This window comes from Dermacentor albipictus, chromosome 1, assembly GCF_038994185.2.
Source record: "Dermacentor albipictus isolate Rhodes 1998 colony chromosome 1, USDA_Dalb.pri_finalv2, whole genome shotgun sequence".
Classification (NCBI taxonomy): Eukaryota; Metazoa; Arthropoda; class Arachnida; order Ixodida; family Ixodidae; genus Dermacentor; species Dermacentor albipictus.
In genome coordinates this window covers 374,713,829-374,733,494 of record NC_091821.1, presented here as the reverse complement: position 1 = coordinate 374,733,494, position 19,666 = coordinate 374,713,829, and the positions used below count along the sequence as shown (strand labels likewise).

General features: G+C 49.1%; 1 protein-coding gene across 3 annotated transcripts in view; it reads right to left on the bottom strand.

The window, feature by feature from the left end:
* LOC135901762 (platelet binding protein GspB-like) overlaps nucleotides 1-11,775 on the bottom strand; it is a 115,868-nt gene extending 104,093 nt beyond the window's left edge. For all 3 annotated transcript variants that reach the window (XM_065431610.1, XM_065431609.1, XM_065431604.1), the window contains exon 1: nucleotides 11,594-11,775. The gene's annotated coding sequence lies outside the window, so the exon portion shown is untranslated. The remainder of the gene's footprint in view (nucleotides 1-11,593) is intronic.
* Nucleotides 11,776-19,666: the final 7,891 nt, after the last annotated feature.

Sequence of the window (19,666 nt, the reverse complement as noted above, 5' to 3'; positions counted from 1 at the left end):
TCAATTTTCCGTACAAGGGTTTCTCTGTTGATATTAAAGATTTATATTATTCCATTCCACATCACGCGCTCACGGGCATTGTTGAAAAAGCCATTTTTGAATTTGGAGCTGTGGCGTTCCAGAATGAGTGGGGTGTCACTGTTAACGGTTTTTTGGATGTTCTAACAATTTATCTTAATTCTACTTTCGCTGAATGGAACGGAAAAGTTTATCTGCAGCAAAGCGGCGCGTGTATCGGTTCAGGCATTGCCCCTATTCTGAGTGATCTGTTCTTGGGGCAGTCAGATAGAACGATTGAAGCTCTTTTATCTGGCACACATGTAGTAAAATGTTTTCGGTTTGTCGATGATTATCTCATTCTGTTAGACTGTAATGATGCCGGCTTTGATCCATCCCTCGAGCAGACACTGACGCTGTTTACACTGACGCTGTTTGACGTTGAATGCCTGTAACCTCTCACTCTCACGCACGAACGTCCTGAGAATGGTGCCTTAAGGTTTATCGATTTGAGGTTTTTTTTTTTAGGCGAGCATGTGTGTTGGAAATATGAGCCCCGCGCTAAAAAAACCCTGCTGCCTTTTTGCATCGGCCCATAGTAAATTGGTCAAATGCGGCATTGTTCAGGCATGCTTGAAAAACGCCTCGCTGAAATCCTGTTACCACTCGGTACAAGAGAGCTTCAACTCGCAGATAGCTCGTTTGACGGCTGTTGGCTATCCCAGCTGCCTAATTGTTTCCGTTTCAGATACGCTACGTGGGAAGTTGCAATCTTGCGATGCCCTTCCCGGCACACGTGATACTGTTCGCAGGAATCTAGCAGTCATCCTAAAACCCCTGATCTCCCAAAGTAGCGCCATTCGCTTCCCTCCTCCTCCGCTCGGCGCGCCCTCGACGGTGGCGCCGCCGGTGGTGGGCCTGCCGTAGCAGACGACGGCTAACACGCTACGGGAAGAAATCCGCGGAAAAGCTTGTTCGAGCCCTGCGGAGCAGTTTTTTCAATACAGACGTTGATTCGTCAGTCGGTAACTGGCCTTAAACATGTCGTGTTGGAATTGTGGAAGAAATAGAGAAAAGTACCATTATTCAAGGCGTATTTAAGGCGTCAAGTGCGCGCACGTTGAGAGTTCGTGTTGCTGAAACACGGCGCAAGCACGCGGTGTGCTCAAACACGCGCGTCATTACCAAAGTTTCAGGTTTTGACAGCGTGAAAGTACGTGTACGTGGTTTCGTAGGTTCATTTACATACCTGCAGGATACTTTTGTTCGGCCGGCGCATGAGAGATTCCTACTGTCTGCGGTCAGCGATGCCTGGCAACAGGGCCGCTTTTTTCATTGCGGGGTGTGTGCTTTGGTAATCGTGACGACAGATATTTTTTTTTTACTATTACTGCTCCAGGAGGGCACATGTAACGACTAACGGAGGCCTATGAAGAGCACGTGACATTACAATAAAGCAGGCGGCGCAGGGAGTGTTCGCATGCATACAAAAATCGGCTGTCCGCATAGCCTATCTTATACTCCCTTGGCATGCACAGGCTTCGGCGAGCCCCATCCAGCCATGGTTCTAGCATTGGTGCCCCGTTGCAGCTTTGGTGCCCTGGAGGCATCGTCAATAGTACGAAATAATGACACGTTGTTACAACTAGTAAACGAAATATATTGAAGAAATACAATCGCGCTGAGGCGCCAACTTCTAAAGCAGCACTGGCGCGCCCGCGCGAGAATTATGAAACGCCAACGAGGAATTTACCGGACCACGTACGACTCCACGATCAAAGTGCACGTTAAACATCCCCTGGCGACCTAGATAAAGTTATCCGGAGCCATGCACTACGACCTCCATCAGAGCTTTAGTCGCTTCGGGACGTTAAAAACGTTAATCGCCACAAACCCAATCAATACATGCGGGTGTACATTCGAAGCTAAAAGACTGCATCCAAATAGTGAGCCTTGAAAAAGCATCGAGAATGTGCTAACTTCTGGTGGAGCTCAAAACACACCCAGTATAATGTCGCTTTTATGTCACTGGCCAGCTGCAGATGCGCGCACTTTCACCGCAAGACGAAACTACATGAAACAAAGAGAGCACATTCGAAAAAAAAAAAGTCAACTTCAATGCGCTAAAAACCACGCAGAGCATGAACACATACACTTTTTCGAAGCGGAAGGTGTCAACTAGGCTCAAAAGAAGAGGTTGTGAGGAGCCGTGGCACTTAATTCACGAAGCCGCGCGTTCTTTGCCACTTCCTCGAAGTCAACCCGCCCGCTCCTGTGAATCCACACTTTTCTTTTTGCGTTGCGCCCGCGGGGTGGCAAAGCAAAAGCTTTGTGCCTTCGCTGTGTCTGTTGCGGCAATCGAAGGCGCAGCAGCACGGCATCGCAATTAAGTTCTCGGCCTTAGCACATTCTATTACGCTAACGCACTCCGTCAGTTTGCCTGCCGTACTTTCGTCGCGCAGGCCCAACAATGGAGGTCGGAGCGCGCTGGAAAGAAAAAATATACGAAAGCGCGGCGCCCGCTTCCACGTGACGCAGATTGGCCGATTGGGGAGCGGAGGAGGCTGTGGAGACAGGAGACGTGGAGGTGCAAGCGCCAGGGTGAGCGGGGTGGCGGAAAGATCTAAGAATGTCGCTACTTTTGAAAAATTCAGTGGCTTTAAGTCATCCCATACATCCACGCAATCTCGCATAAACTAAAGGAAATAGGTCAAAGGGCGGGAGTTTCGGCCGTTTATTCCGCGCCCCACAAGTTAGCGGTTATCGCAGAGGGCAAATGCGTTAGCAAACTATCCCTATCATTGACTGCTAAAGAACTTGCATTCAACCACGTCAACCACTCCGCCATCCTAGTAGCGCTCTCGGCATTAGGAACCGGCCCGCGCACCTTCAAATACATTTCAGCTTTCCTAAGACACCGCACAGTAGAAATCAGCTTCGGATCTCTCTCCTCCCCAGCCTTCGCACTCGGCAGCAGAGGCACCCCGCAAGGGTCAATCCTCTCGCCGCTACTCTTCAACATACCACTCATTCCCATGGCCAATTGGCGTTAAACGCAGAACCTAATCTCTCGCACTCCTTCTATGCCGACGACATTACACTGTGGACAACCACAGGAAATGCCGGAGCCATAGAAGAAACATTGCAGTCCAGTGCCGACCTGGTGGCAGCGCATGCTGCAACCGTCGGCCTGGTATGCTCCCCTACCAAATCTGAGTTACTCATTCTTCGACCACCTAGATGTAGGACGGACCTAGGCCCCCCACCTCCAATAAAACTCACGTTGGACGGCACCCCCATCCCAGAAGTGGAAAAGGTCCGAATCCTAGGCATCCTACTCCAGAGCAACGGCAAGAACACCGCCACGATAACCAAACTCGCAAACACCGTCCATCAGACAATGCGGCTCATACGACTAATTGCCAACCGACACAGGGGCATGAGAGAACATGACCTCCGTCGCCTAGTTCAAGCATTCGTCGTCAGCCGCATAGTATACTCTCTCCCATATCTCTTCCTCACGAGAGCAGCTAGAAGAAGAGAAAATCAACGCCCTGATTCGCCAGGCATACAAGACCGCCCGCAACCTCCCTCGACACACCTCCAACGAACGACTTTTACTCATGGGCATACATAACACACTAGCCGAGCTTACCGAAGCTCACCGGACGGCACAACTTGAACGTCTCTCCTCCACTCCTAAAGGCCGCAGCATTATTAAGAACCTAGGTCTTAACCCAACCAACACTCTCCGACCTACATACCCCACCCCCGGGGCCACCCAAAAGCTTCTAACACTGCATCCACTCTCAAAAAGCATGCACCCAGTCCATCACCAAGCTCGACGCGCAGCAAGAGCCCAGGCACTACACAAACGTTACAACCAGCACACGGAGGCTGTCTACGTAGATGCTGCGGCATCTGTGTGTTATCGATGTACGTCGGTAATTATTATACATGTATCGAGCAGCCCTCCTTTGAACCCTCTCTACTTTGTTTATGTTATTCTTAGTGAATGGGTCCCAAATGATAGCAGCATAATCTAAGGTATACGCAAGACAATACATTTGTAAGCAAGGAGGCGGACAGATGGAGTGGATAACCGCAATGCTCGTCTTAAGAAAAACAATTTACGAAAAGCGTTACACGTTATGAAATCAATATGTTTGTTCCAGCTGAGATTGTTAGTGACCCAGAGCCCTAGATATTTATATTCTGTAACTTCTGCAAGTGCCACATCATTAATACTGTAATCAAATGGTAAGGTATTCTTTTTATGAGTAATCCTCATCAATACAGTTTTTTGCTGTTCAGCGAAGTCTTCCGCGTGTATTATTCCAATGAAGGCGTCGTCATCCTCGTCATCTTGCGGCGGCGGGTCCATGAGGGCTCGTGATAGGCAATCGGCATCAGAGTGTTTTCGTCCGGACTTGTCCGTTACAGTGATGTCGTATTCTTGTAGCATGAGGCTCCACCGCGCCAGCTGACCTGAAAGGTCCATTAAGTTCGCTAGCCAACACAACGCGTGGTGGTCGCTGACGACTTTGAATGGCCTGCCATATAGGTAAGGGCGGAATTTCGCTGTAGCCCAAGTGATGGCGAGGCATTCCTTTTCGGTCGTAGAATAATTGCCTTCCGCTTTTGACAGTGACCGGCTGGCGTAAGCTATCACCCGTTAAGTCCGCCTTTCCTCTGGACTAGGAGAGCACCGAGGCCTATACACTCTTAGGCAAAGTTATACCCTTTGGCTTGCCCCTTCTGCCACACAACAATAATCGTTATCTGCCTTGATGCGTTTCCTTTCTTTAACGCTGCGAGCCCGGTACATTCCAGTAACGAGCGGCACGCGCGTTATCAGCATAGAACAGTTCACACCCTTTGGAGTGCCTCTTCTCATAACGCCTTTTCTGAATGCCTCTTCTGATTTCGGTATCGGCGTCGTCGTCCAAGTGCGCAAGTACTGAAGGCGAATGCATGCGTCATTTGAGTTCTTGGAATGCGCCGGCCTGCGGCGTTTCCCACTTGAACTCGACATCACATTTATGGTATCTTCGACTGGTCGCCTGTATGCCCCGAAGCAGAGTTGGGTAGATCGGTCGTTTCCCGAGCTCAAAGGTAGGGGACAAGCGCGCAAGCCGAACGTACGACTCGCTCTCGGAGGAGGAAACTGCTGATACGAAACCACGTGACTACTGCCAACGTCCGATGTTTCGCCTATCCAAAGCTCCCGACGCTGGCGGAAAAACCGGCGGACGTGCCGTCAAGACGAACGTTCGTCGAGACGCCAGCATGCAGTAGGTTGCCAAGGTTACGGGGCCGTCGCCAACAGCAGCGACGCGGCGCTGCGATGACGTTTCAATCTCGATGACTGCTCCGACGACAGGGCTCGGAGCGCCTCAGAGCGCTCCAAGATAGAGGAGAGCAATCGAGAAGAACCAGCCGAACGCATGGCGCGCACCCTCTTTCAACCAGCCGAAGACAACGCAGCTCGCGAGAGCGCTCCAGAGTGCTCAGGAACGACCAGCCGAAGATAGCATTAGTTAGATGTGTCAGCGGCTCAGCGATGCGTGAAGAATTCTTGACAAAGTGCCTGTAGTAGGCACACATGCCAAGGAATCGACGCACTGCCTTCTTGTCGATGGGCTGCGGTAACATTGCGATGGCAGCTGTCTTCTGCGGGTCAGGGCAAACTCCATATTTGCTGATGACGTGGCCCAGGAACAGAAGCTCACCGTAAGCGAAGCGGCACTTTTCCGGCTTCAAAGTGAGCCCTGATGACTTAATGGCCTCTAGTACTGTTGTAAGCCGCCTAAGGGGATCGTCTAAATTTCTGGCGAAGACGACGACGTCATCCAAGTAAACAAGACAGGTCTGCCACTTCAATCCTGTTAATTGATTGATTGAAAATTTTATTGTTCCACCGAGCTGGGGTGCCCGCCTCTTAACCTACACGTATAGGTGGGGAGAGGACGAAGCAATCCCCGCGCGTTGAAGACGGTGAGTCTTCACGGCCTCAACGGCCAGGCGGATTGCTCGACGCTAGTCGTCTTCAGCTTCGCTCTGGAGCAAGGCCTCCCAGGCTTCCCTACTGTAACACCGTGTGCATGACGCGCTGGAACGTTGCAGGCGCCGAGCACAGTCCGAATGGCATGACCTTGAACTCGTAGAGGCCGTCTGGCGTGATGAAGGCGGTCTTTTCGCGATCTCTCTCGCCGACTTCGGTTTGCCAGTAGCCAGACTTGAGATCCATCAACGAGAAGTATCCAACGAGCTAAGTAGTGCCTATCGCCGCACCGCCTGGCCCACTCAACGGTATTCTATTACACTCTAAATAGAGCCGTCCTGGCTGTTCCGGCGCAGTTTGGCGCAGGAATTGGCGTTTGTATCAAAATAGCGCAATTGGTGCAGGAGTCCCGCCCCTGTAATCATTCTCCGCGCAGCCTCATGAGCGAGGAATAACGGCAGCAATGGATGGCCGCCATTCGGCGGGAAAGTTTTTGTCACGCTTTCTTCATATATGTGATATGATTTGATTGCCAATAACTTGGCTTCTGCTAAGCGTTTTGAAGTACTTCTTGCAGCAAGGTATTTCGAAATCGTGTAAGTTTTTTTCAAATGCACGCATTTCTCAACTTCGATAAGAAGCGGTTCAGGGCCCCTTAACGAGGAAGCTTTAGCTTGCGCTCTATTCCGAAGCTGCCAATATAATTACGCACGTAAATCGCAGTAATGCTTTAATGATAACATGGGGCCTATTTTAATGAAGTTGTTGCATTCGAGAGAAAAAGCAATATTTTACTGATTCTTGGAAACGGAAATTTGGATGTATACGGCCTGAATCAGTGGCGTAGCCAGAAATTTCGTTTGGGGGGGGGGGGGGGGGACGCTCACGTTGCAGCTTGGCCTCCTCCTCAAGAGGAAGCTCTATCTCGGATGCTCCTATCTAAATACATGTAGAAGGTGAATTAGTTTTTCTCGGCAACCACTGCACAAAATTTGACCAGGTTTGTTGTATTTGAAAGAAAAACTTGAGTTCTACTGTCTTCTGGTTTCGAATTTTTTTATTTTGGTTGTCAACTTTTTATTAAAAATTGGCACAGATCTCAAATTTTCAGGAAACTAACCTATCATGTTTAAAACTCTGTAACTCAAAAATGAAATATAATATCACAATTCTGTGAATCGCATCTAATAGTACATCTACAGCGGACAAAATTGATATGTTACAAATGAATCTCAAACAATTTAGCATTATCGAAATACGGCTTTTGCAGAACCCTTGAGCACCACGTAACTAATTCACTTAAGATACAAATTGACATACCGAATTTGTCCGCTTTGACTCTTATAATAGATGCCATTTGAAGAACCGCGATATCTGTTTTTGATGAAGAGCTTTTAGTTTGTGAACGAAGTGCGTCTATTTTTTCACACTTTCAAGTTTTAAAAAATATTTTAAACAAAATTTAGGCCCTAAATCGAACTTCCGCTTCCAACAGATACTAGAAGTTAACTCTTTCAAATTCAACGAAGTTCATTAAAAGTGATCCAGGGGTTATCTCAGAAAAGCGTTTCTTCGTTTTACATTTATTTGAATAGACCGCGTCGGAGCTGGGCCCGAGCTAAAGCTTCCTCTTAAACAATTTGTCGAGAGATCAAATACATGAATAAAAACTGCATTGTCATTGCCAAAGATGCTGCAAATGAATTCTTGAACGCTACGCACTTTCAAAACAAGTAATAGATGTATTTTTAAAATAAAAAGATATACCCGTATGTGCCAGAAATTGTGCTCGAAATAACTGATATCAATGCTTCCATGTTTTTTGTCTATTTAATAAGTAAAGAAAATATCACACGAACCTTAGAACTATATTAGTTCGAAACAAGCAAATCAGTTCATGCCACTGATATGAGAAATGTAAAGGCCATGAAATTAACAAGCTGAGGACAAATATGTTAATGAAAATTTGTCATTCAACAGCCTTGTTTACATTTTTGTACATATGCAACGGCCACTGAAAGATCTCAATGACGCTGTCATTTATTCCAATGTATTACGCAGGAGCAGCATTCACCGGTCGTGTATCGTGAGTAATTGCACCGAAATTATTGTCCCAACAGAAAAGAGAGCACCTATATAAAGCCATTCTGCCAAATAGACGAGGGCGAGTCAAATGAAAGTGAGCCAATGCAAATATATGACAAACGGGGTACTTAATTTAAAAGTAGTCTCCATGAGCATTTAGACATTTATCCTATTGAATAACGAGTCGGGTGATTCCCATCTCATAAAACTCCTTAGGTTGCTGCTTCAACAAATCTGCAACTGACTCTTTCACGTCATCGTCCGACGCGAATCTGTTTCCCTTAAGCTGTTTTTTGCATTTGCCCCAAAAGGTGAAGGTCGCAAGGCGACAGATTTTAGCTGTATGGCGTATGTTGCAGCGTTTCCCACTTGAACTTTGCCAGTTTTGTATTAACCACATCAGCGACGTGGGGACGGGCACTGTGGAAAAATTAAAAATTAAATTAGGGGGTTTCACGTGCCAAAACCACTTTCTGATAATGAGGCACGCCGTAGTGGAGCACTCCGGAAATTTCGACCACCTGGGGTTCTTTAACGTGCACCTAAAACTAAGTACACGGGTGTTTTCGCATTTCGCCCCCATCGAAATGCGGCCGCCGTGGCCGGGATTCGATTCCGCGACCTCGTGCTCAGCAGCCCAACACCATATCCAGGTCGTGGAACAAGACGACCCCATTCGTCAATTTTCCACGTCGTTTCTTCTTGATTGCCCCGCGCAGCCGATCCGGCGTTTCACAATATCGGAAACGATTGATAGTCTCTCCGGCTTTAGAAAATTCTATCAGTAATAGCCCCTGACGATCGAAAAAAACATAGTAAACAACACCTTTCCGGCGGAAATGACGGCCTTTGCTTTTTTGGGGGTGTAGGGGTTGAGGGACGGACTTCGGGATGAAAACCCAAACTTGGGAGGTTTTATTCTACATTATGTACAGGGAGGTGAGCGACAAGTACCAGTCGTACAGACATTACGGGCCGGCAGCAACTCGGACGCTGCGGCCCGCGGCAAGAAGTTCGAGAGAGGTGAATCAGGGAATCAGGGACTGTCCCAGAATGCTCAGGTCTCTCTGGAAGGCTTCTTATAAACCCTTCGAGCACTGTAAGTCACGTCATGTTTGACCAATGGGAGAGTCCGCTCCGATGACGCCACTTTCAGCCAATGGTAGGCGCCCGTGTCGCGGTGTCACACCTGGCGGCTCTCTGCGGTCTTGCCTCGCAGACTGGCAATGCACTTCTAACGAGGAGAAGGGGAGGGCTGCTCATGCTCCATTGTCCGAGGCCCACCTGCTAATCCCGGCGGCGCACGAACTTGTTGGCACGTGAACTTGTTGCCTTAAACTTGTTTGCTCGGCCGCTCCCTCTGGAATGTGCTTTCCTGCTTCGGCATTCCTCAATTAGCTGTGCTGCGACTCGAAGTGGTTTGGGGAACTCGAAGTAATCGCAGAAAACAGCTCCACATCGAATGTTTCCACTGTAAGCTTTTAAAGGCTCAATGTGTCCTCACGAATAAAAGACAAAGTAGAAAAAATAAATAAGAACGTAGTTACCATAGCTCGCTTTAGTGTCTTGACATGAATGCTTTGGCGTACGTGAAAAAAAAAAAACAAATGTCGTGGGATCGAATCCCAGCCACGGCGGCCGCATTTCCATGGGGGCGAAATGCGAGAACACCGGTGTATTAATATTTAGGTGCACGTTAAACAACCCCAGGTGGTCGAGAGAGAGAGAGAGACAACTTTATTTATCCCATAATTTCCAGAGTCCCCCACTACGGCGTGCCTCATAATCAGAAAGTAATTTTGGCACGTAAAACCACATAATCTAATTTTTATTTTTCTTATGCGACATGACGGCAAAAATGAACCGCCACAATGCTTCGTCTCATCGTATCTCGCTGCGTGTTTTGTCAACTTCTCTGAAAGTGTGTTGATTTGGCTTGTCTCGTTGTATGTTCCGATCTAAGACTTTAGAAAAGTCAATGCACCTTTGGCGTCAAATGTTTATAACAACATTAACCCCACAATGTTCCGGAATTGAAAATCTAAAGTACGACTTTGGAAATATCAATGCACCTTTCGCATCAAAAGTTTATTAGAACTATATACCCATAAAGTGTCAGAGTTGAGATCCAAGCGCTCCCGATTCCGCGGCCTCAGCGAGATGCTGCGACAAGCCCGCCCGCCGCATGGAGAGCACGAAAAAATTTCGGGGGGGAGCTGAAGCCCCATAAGCCCCCCCCCCCCCCCCCCCGGCTACGCCCCTGGCCTGAATGCTTTGCAAAAATTGACGAAAGTCGGAAAGATAGAAAAGAACATAGAAGCAAGAACTTTACATATCTATGACCCTTAACCAAGAACAGATATCGCACCTCTGTAAGCAGCGTCCGCTAGGACAACCAAAGCGGACAAATGTGGTATATTAATGTATATTTTACGTTAATTTGTTACAGTCTTTACTAGGGTTTTGCAAAAGTCCTACTCACATATTAATGGTCTATTTAATAGCCATGTATCATACCTCAATTTTGTCCTCTTTAGATGTACTATTGTATGCAATGTGCAAAATTTTGATATCGCTATTCATTGCCGAGATATATAATGGTAAACCTTGATAGTTGCGTTTTCTGAAGAGCTGCGATTTTCAGCAATGTTTATTAATACCAAACGACCTAAATAAACAAATTCGCTTCAGACGGTCAGCATGGATTAAAACTTTCTTTTAAATGCGACAAACCTCATGAAGTTTGGTGCAGTGGTTGCTGAGAAAAACGATTTCTCCTTTCCCGTGTATTTAGATAGGAGCCCCCTGCCAAATTAAAGTTTCGTCATAACTAGTGCTAATCAGCGTCACCGCGAATATGGACACATCAAAACAGCTCTCGAAGCACAGCTCTTGGCAACTTGTTCGAAACAGCGAAAGAAGCAAAATCAAACGAACGGCTGACAAAGTTTCGAAATCGCGACATTATTCGCATCAGAGTTAATCGCCAGAAAACCAAGCGACTGACGGCTGTCGGGAAAATAGCGGGTATCTCGCTACGTGATAACGTATTGACACCAACGCTAATACTACTCATGCTATTAGAGACCTTTAGCTTGTCCGGTATCCGGGCAAGCGCGGGCGGTGTTCCGGTTTAGCGGGGGCGTCAAGTGAGCGGCCCGATCGGTGGCGCCAGCTGGTGGCGCAAAGCTCAACCACACAAACACAGAGCTAATTACTGTATTCTGCTTAGCTGCTGGCGTAAATTTTCGACAGTGGCATAATCGTGTTCACAATTACGCCGCTGCCAAAAATTTGCACGAGTGGCGAAGCAGGATATGGTGAGTTACGACAGTTTTAGCTATGCGTTTGTCTGGTTGAGCTCTACAACACCAGGCGGCTTCACCGCTCACGTTTACGCCCCGACCATCCGGTAATCCGCCCAAACCGCTCCCGTTTACCGGAATAGCGTACAAGCTAAACGTCTCTATTCTTTCTTTACTTTCTTTAGCGAGAATCGTACTTTACCTCGTGTTCGTCCTTGAATTTCGCCCAAAAAACATGAGACGTGCTTGTCAACTTCCTTCTTCGAGCGAAATATCGTCGCCCTCTTCGGTGGCTGTCGAAAAAAATATTTGCAGAATCAGCAGCCCAGAAAAAAAATACGACGCGGTCGAAAAGACCTCCACGCGTACACTCTCCGGCGCGGCCGCGACGGAGCCGGAACGTGACTCGGGCGTGCGCAGGCTTGCGCGGCAAGCGGCACGCCCTTCCGCGGCAGCGAGTTAACAAGAAAGTAGTGCACACTTGAAACGCCATTAGTTGAGAAACTAAACAGCTCACGAAATGAACAAGAGAGAATGTAAACGACTTGATTTTGCAGTAGATCATTTTGGAACTGAAAATTTGGTTTAGTCCGAAGTTTGGTCGTCTGCCGGTCGGCCGATAAGATAGCGGAAGGAAACATTGCGTAAGTCGATTGTAGAGATATGCGCCATATAGAGATGTGTATGTAAAACTTCCTCCCCGGCCGTGTCGTTTTCCCATCTCGGTGAATAGGTTCCAACCGGCGGCGGCGGCCCGAAGTTTGGCCGTCTGCCGATCGGCCGATAAGAGAGCGGAAGGAAATATTGCGTAGGTCGAATGTAGTGATATGCGCCATATAGATATGTGTATGTAAAACTTCCTTCCCGGCCGTGTCGTTTTCCAATCGCGGTGAATAGGTTCCAACCGGCGGCGGCGGCCCGAAGTTTGGCTGTCTGCCGGTCGGCAGATAAGATAGCGAAAGGAAATATTGCGTAGGTCGAATGTAGAGATGTGCGCCTTATAGAGATGTGTGTGCAATACTGCCTCCGCGGCCGTGTCGTTTTCCAACCGGCGGCGGCGGCGCGCAATGTTCCAGTTCGTACAAGCCGGCGTAGCCCAAAACTATAGAGAAACTGTAGCCCACATGTAGACAAACACAGAAAAAGAGCAAAACAAATTTGTATCCGAATATAGCCATTTCTGTTTTCAGTTTTATCTGTATATACGTTTTCACATTCGACTCTACGGTAACCCCTTTTTGTACAACCCGTCGTAAAAAAAAAAAAAAATGTCCGTGACGCCATGGCGGTCGACCCTTGACATCTCAGCTACGTGATGCTTGCACACAAAACACTCTTTTGTTGGCCCCGGAAACTCGAGTTGCAGCGAACCGCTACTGAGGGAGAAGCTGTCGAAATGAATCTCGAATGTAAGCACGAACCACGGCCAGAATGTGTGTGAGACATTGATGGAAATGAAATGAGCATGATTTATGGTGATAGAACCAGGCACCCCTTCGCGATTGAATTAGGGATTATAATTTTAATTTGGCAAAGAAAATCTCAAAAGCCAGTGTCACAAAAGCCACGTTATTTCTCCAATTCTCCGCCCCCGCATCTTATGCATGCACGCCTATTAAGCATCCCTTCTTTAAGAGTGGGCCGCAAGCCTACGTGCCGCACAGTTTCGCAAACGGTGGCGAACGTGATCTTGGGTACATCCAGAGCACGTTGAGCTATGTGTTCGTGACTGCTGTAAAGTGTGTGATTAATTTGTTCGCCGGAGAAGGTGACCGTTGGTAGGGTTGAAACCTTGGTGGCTACACACCCGGGCTACGTGAGGCCGGGTGCATCCGTGGCTGTTGTTTTGTGTGTTATTAAATTGCTTGCCAGTGAAGGCGACCGCAAGCAGAGCCAAAACCACGGTGGAAGAAAGCCCGGCCTACGTGAAGCCGTCTTCGTCCGCAGCTATTGTTTTGTGTGTGATTAAATTGACTGTCGGTGAAGGTGACCGCCAGTGGAGCCCGAACTACGGCGAGGACCAGTGTGCGCGTGTGTGATCCATGTCTAGACGACAAGAGGTGAACGCTGGCGCCTCGAGAGGTTTATAAAAGCACGCCGATCCTACACTTCACCAGTCTGCTCCGGGGACGATAAACGAACGCCGAGCAACTCCCGGGCAAATAAGCTGCCGACATCCTGCCCCGACACCGAACACCGCCAGCCGCCGTGGAAGCCAGCCGCCGACGTCGAGGCGCCGACTTCGAGGGTCATACGGGCCGCATCGGTTTAGGACGGACTGCCGGCGCGCCCGGTTGACTGTATGTCGCTTTTGATTCTGTGGACTGTGGACTCTAAATATTTGCCTTCTCGATTACTGTTTAGGAATCTAGTTAGAACTTATGTTCATTGTTCATCTTGCTATTGCACATAGTAATAGTTCAACTTGGTTACACCTGTTCTTTGGAATTGTAACTTTACTGTTTCCGTCTAACATCTTCATATCCACTATACTTAATAACGCCAGTTTCTCTTGTTGCTGAGCAATCATATTAAACCACTGCCTTTTGCTTGACTTCATCAGGCCTTTGTCTCGTTCACGACGGTAATTGGCGAAAGCCAGGCACCAGACTCCACCCCCTTATGCCACCACTCAGGAGGAGCTAACGCATCGATGCTGAGTCGTGACATTATCTGGCGTCCGCGACAAGACTTCTGGTGCAAAGTAGCCGCCTTGAACGGGGTGAGGACCTTGGTGAATGATCCCCTTCATTAGGAGGGACAGTTCTAGTTGAAAAGAAAAGGAAATATTTCCCAAAAGGTATTTTTTAACGCTTCTGTTGCATACCCTAACTTTCTGTTTTACCATGGAGTTAGAAAAGTTGGTATCTATCGGCACTCAGTTCGGTCTCTCAGGAGCGGAGCTGAAGAAGTGGATAGAGGAGGAGCAGGCGAGACAACGACAGGAAAGGGCTTTGGCACGAGAGGCATCAGAAAGAGAACGACAAGTAGCGGAGAGAGAACACGCCGCAGCACTTAAAGCAAGCGAGCGTGAGGTGGAAGCGTTGCGTCTTAAACTGGAGCTTCGAAAGCTGGAGAGGGAGAATCCGACTAATGTTAGCAGCACTCAAGAGAGGGATGCCGACAACGGTTTGAGACTTAATGCGAGGAAGCTTCTCATCGCATTCTACGAAAGAAAGGATGACCTTGATGCATATATACGCCGTTTTGAGGGTCTCGCTAGGAGCCAGAGGTGGCCGGAAGAGCAGTGGGCTACAGTATTGAGCACATGTCTGAGCGGGGAAGCGCTAAGTGTCTTTGGGAGATTGTCACCGGAAGATGCGTCAAGCTACCACAAGGTCAAGGCCGCTCTCTTGAGGCGTTTTCGATTCACCATTGAGGGCTTCAGAGAAAAATTCAGGAGCGCAAGATCAGCAGACGGCGAGACCGCTGCGCAATTTTCGGCAAGGCTGAGCCATTATTTTGACCGATGGATAGAGATGGCCGAGATAAAGAAGGACTACACTTCGCTTCGCGAGATTTTGATTAAGGAACAATTTCTTAGTTGTTGCCACCCGAACTTGTCGCTTTACCTTAAGGAGAGGAAAGCTGAGTCACTTGATGAATTGCTGGGACTGGCCGATCGATTTCTCGAAGCACAAGGAGGCACTAACTTGGGAAAGGTGAAGAGAGACGGACGAGAAGACGCCGCGAGAACTGAAACTGACGACAGGAGAGCCAGCCAAAGGGTGCCACCAAAATGTTACCTTTGTGGTAGGACGGGGCACCATGCAGCACAGTGCAAGAGCAACTTTGAGGGCGGGTATGGTCCCGTTTGCTTTAAATGCGGTAGGAAAGGGCACAAGGCAGACACTTGCCAACAGAGATGGAAGGAAAAGCCTCAGGCTTCATGTGTTTATGCACCTGGCAAGGCAGACAACCAGGAATGTATCCGCGACGGATATGTTGAGCTAAAGACTGGCAACAAAATTCCTGTGGTGAATGCTGTAACGACGACACGGCCGCAATTCCTAGTCGAGGGAATGCCTGTTGTTACCGGCAATATAGGCGGGAAATCTGTCACTCTACTACGCGATACGGGAAGCAACACAGTAATAGTCAGAAGAAGCCTTGTCAACGACGACCAGCTCACAGGGGAAAGTAGTCCAGTTTATTTAGTTGATGGTACCGTGAAGATGCTTCCTGAAGCTCGAATCCACGTCGAGACCCCCTATTCCTGCGACAACATCACCGCCCTTTGCATGCAGGAGCCTTTGTATGATGTGATACTAGGGAACATAGAGGGTGTTAAAGCACCGGACGAGCCGTCTAGCGAGGCAGCGAAGGAGACGGATGATTTACCGGCAAGGGAGGAGGCGACCGCTGCAGCCGTAACAAGAGCCCAGGCGAAGAGCGCCGGAAAGAAATTTGAGAGGCTGAAAACGCCCGACGTAGAAACTACCCCCGGAACAGCGGGAACATACGCCGAGGCCCAAGAAAGAGACGAGTCGTTGCGACACTGCCTTTTGCAGATCGGCAAAAGGCTAACCTGCAGAGATCAGCAGAGCATGGTTGAGTTTAAGCAAGAAAACGGGCTCCTGTATCGCACGTACACAGAGCCAAATGGAAGGTATGTTCAGCAATTAGTCGTTCCAAAGGAACACCGAGAAACCGTACTAAAAATGGCCCATGACGGGATCATGTCCGGGCATCTGGGAGCTCAGAAAACAAAATATCGCATCATGGAAGAATTTTTTTCGCCAGGCCTTACCGCCGACGTTAAGAGGTTTGTGGCCTCGTGCGATATCTGTCAACGCACGACGCCTAAAGGGAGAGTACCGCATGTGCCTCTGGGGAGGGTACCAATCATAGACACCCCATTTAAGCGGGTCGCAATCGACATTGTGGGGCCTATACAGCCACCATTCAGAAGCGGGAATCGCTATATATTGACTCTTATGGACTACGCGACAAGATATCCGGATGCGGTCGCCCTACCGAGCATCGAGACAGAGCGTGTGGCTGAGGCCTTGGTAGAAATGTTCTCCCGTGTGGGAGTGCCTAACGAAATACTTAGCGATCGTGGATCTAACTTTACATCAGAACTGCTGAAAGAGGTCGCCCGCCTCTTATCCGTCCGGCAGTTGCACACAACGCCATACCATCCCATGGCCAACGGCTTGGTGGAGAAATTTAACGGGACCCTGAAGCTTATGTTAAAACGAACGTGCGTAGAGAAGCCGAGAGAATTGGACCGCTACCTGGCCCCTTTGTTATTCGCCTACAGGGAGGTACCTCAAGCAAGCCTTGGGTTTTCCCCCTTCGAGCTCTTGTATGGTCGCCACATCAGAGCCCCCCTAACCATTCTAAAGGAGGTCTGGACGAACCATGCCCTAGATGAAGAAGCAAAGACCACATATCAACACGTGATCGACCTTCGCAACCGTTTAGAGGAAACGTGTCGATCGGCACACGAAGAGCTCGAGAGGGCCGGCGCTCGATACGCGAAGCTGTACAACCGACAAGCAAAGCAGAGATCGTTTCAGCCGGGAGACAAAGTCCTAGTCCTGCTACCGACAGAACAAAACAAGCTGCTTCTTCAGTGGAAAGGACCTTTCGAAGTAAAAGCAAAGAAAGGTGATGTCGACTATACCATCGAGACTGTATATAGGAGGGCCCAAAGTTTTTCATGCCAACCTGTTAAAAAAATTACGAGGACAGAGACGGCACACAAACTTCAAAACAGAGTAACGCAATAGTTAGCGTCACAGAAGAAGAAGGGAAAAGTATTCCAGTGCCAGAATTCGTGGAAAATTCGATTGTTTCAGTAATGCATATGCGTCAGCCGAAGAGCCTATACGTTGTTCGGGATCATTTTTCTCACACGGACAACGGCGCCGACGCCGGATTTCCCGTGACACGGGGCCCTTAACGCTATCGTTCATTTCGCACGCGAAGCAAAATGGCAATAAAGCTTACCGTGAGAAACGCGGAATAGATCGAAAGCTGTGCCCAGCGCGATACGTCAACCAGACGAACGCCTTCGCCATAGACACACTGGAGCGTGTCATCTACCCGTGCTGCCCTTCTTTCATGCCGTCGCCACGATCGCCCAACCTTATTGCTCTCCGTTTCTGAGCATAGCCATGTTAGTACAGTGTATACTGCGAAACACCCTCCACTCCCAGGCTCATCCCGATGCCCGGTGATTGAGTGTCGGGATAACACGAAGATGAGGCGACGTTGCTGGCGTAAATGTTAGCATGGTGAAGCGCGGTGTAAATTTAAGTCCGTCAAGGATAAAATCATCGGCTCAGAGAACGATGCACTGAGGGGGAGGGGAGGGCAGGGCGGGGGGGGGGGCATTTCGCGCACACACGCACAGCCGCGCTGCCGGCTTAGCCAGCGAAAACATAGCCTTCCAGATTTGTTTCTATTCGATGAGAGTTATCTCTGGAGCGTAGATTAAGGCTCCACTCATAACCCAAACAAAGCCAAGTAGCAGATTTTCATAAGACCGTTTTTTCGTAGGCGCCGCCATATTGTGAACGCAGTGGCGCCGCCTATGAGCAGCGCCATACTGGCTTGGGTGAAAGCGGTCTTTTGCATGGCAGGTATACGCTCGGCGGTAGGTTCTGGCATTTGTTTCCGCGGTCGTGCGGTCTGTTTAGTATGACGTGCGTCTTCTACGTGGTAAACGGTTCTGTGAGACGTGCTGAAGTGGTTTAAGGCGTCATGGCCGGAATTTCTGCTGAGCGTTGAGGTGGACGGAACACGCAGCGCGATGTGAGCGCGCATATTTGAGCCTATACAATCAGCATCGTAGATCAATTGTATTTTTCCGAATGTTCTAATCACTAATGTGACCTTATTGCAGTATTATCCTCTATTTATAAGCTGCGGTTTAGGAGCCTTGAAACATACGCGACGATCGTAACAGCGTGGGTACCGTTCTGCTAGGATAGGAGCTGTGCTGTTATACTTCGACAAGCGTTCAAACTGTTCGCTGCAGGTTACATTGCGTGACTACTTGGTTGGATGGATGTGGTTTCCACCCATGAATAAAATAGTTTTGACTAGTAATAGCAGCATACCTTACAGTCTGAATTAAGTTTGTCCAGCAAAGCGACCGTTTACGAACTGCGCGAGCGTCCTAAGCAGTAGTAGGCGCTTGATTACAGATATATTTGTTCTGTATAGCGCATGGTCCAAGCATACGGCATCACCGGTTATATATTTATAAACGTTGTGTGGCGTTAGCCCGTTTTCTCTTGCTTTTTAGAGAAAGAGGATGATAACCGAATTTTTTGTTCGGTTGTGTTCGTTTAGTTCACGTATTACGAAAATACTGCGCTCAAAAATAGCCATCGCATTCTTTTTATGCGAATCCTCTCATATATTATGGCTATATACAGGCCAAAAAGGCAATGCCGAAGCACACAGCGTATATATGTATCGGGCTGGCTCACCAACCGCAGTGATCGCTGTGTTGAGCAGCGCCATGGGCCTCATGCAGCAAGGCTAGCGTAGACATATGGTAATTTGAAGCCTACTAGACTTGAAATGCGCGAGAACGATGCCGGTGCATCACAAATATTTGATAGCGCCTGCCGCTTAGATGTTTCGTGGTTGCTTTAGGTTGGCAGTGCACGAGCATGCGTTCTTACGCTTGTGGGGACTGCGTAGCCCATTTCGTTGCAGCGCCATAGCGCAGCACGTTTTGGGCATAGGAGCCGAGCGCGGCGAGGTCGTTTTCGAACTTCGCGCGCGCGGTCCACCGCTTTCCCTCTCTCTCATTCCTCCGAGGGCGCCGAACGGCAGCGGGATCGTAAAACACTTGCTGCCGTCCGCCCCCGAACGGTCCAGGGGCTCACCCGATTGGTCTGTTTGGGCGGGAACCCGCGTTCCCTCTCTCCTGGCGACTCAAGTCGACCGAGGAGCGGCAACGCGGGGAGAAGCTCTCGGACAGCGAAACGGTGCGTACTGACTTCCCATTCTCCCGGTCATCCCTTTGGTTGGCCGGTCTCGCCGAAGGTCCTCGACCCGAGGCGGTTGCGCACCTATTCGCTGCTCCTGTTCTGAAGGCTACGCCAAAGAGACGCGGCTCACTTGACGTGCGCGGTCGTACTGCGCCGAGTCGCCCTCGGAGGCTACCCTGAGCTGAAAGAACGTTGCCCTGGTAGCACGGTCGTTGGGAGCCATCCTCCCGTATAGCGGCGTGCTACCGCGTTTTGAGATAGCTGAGTGTCACCCCTTGACTTGCGGGAGCTTCGGCTCATGAGCCCCGCGCCGGAAC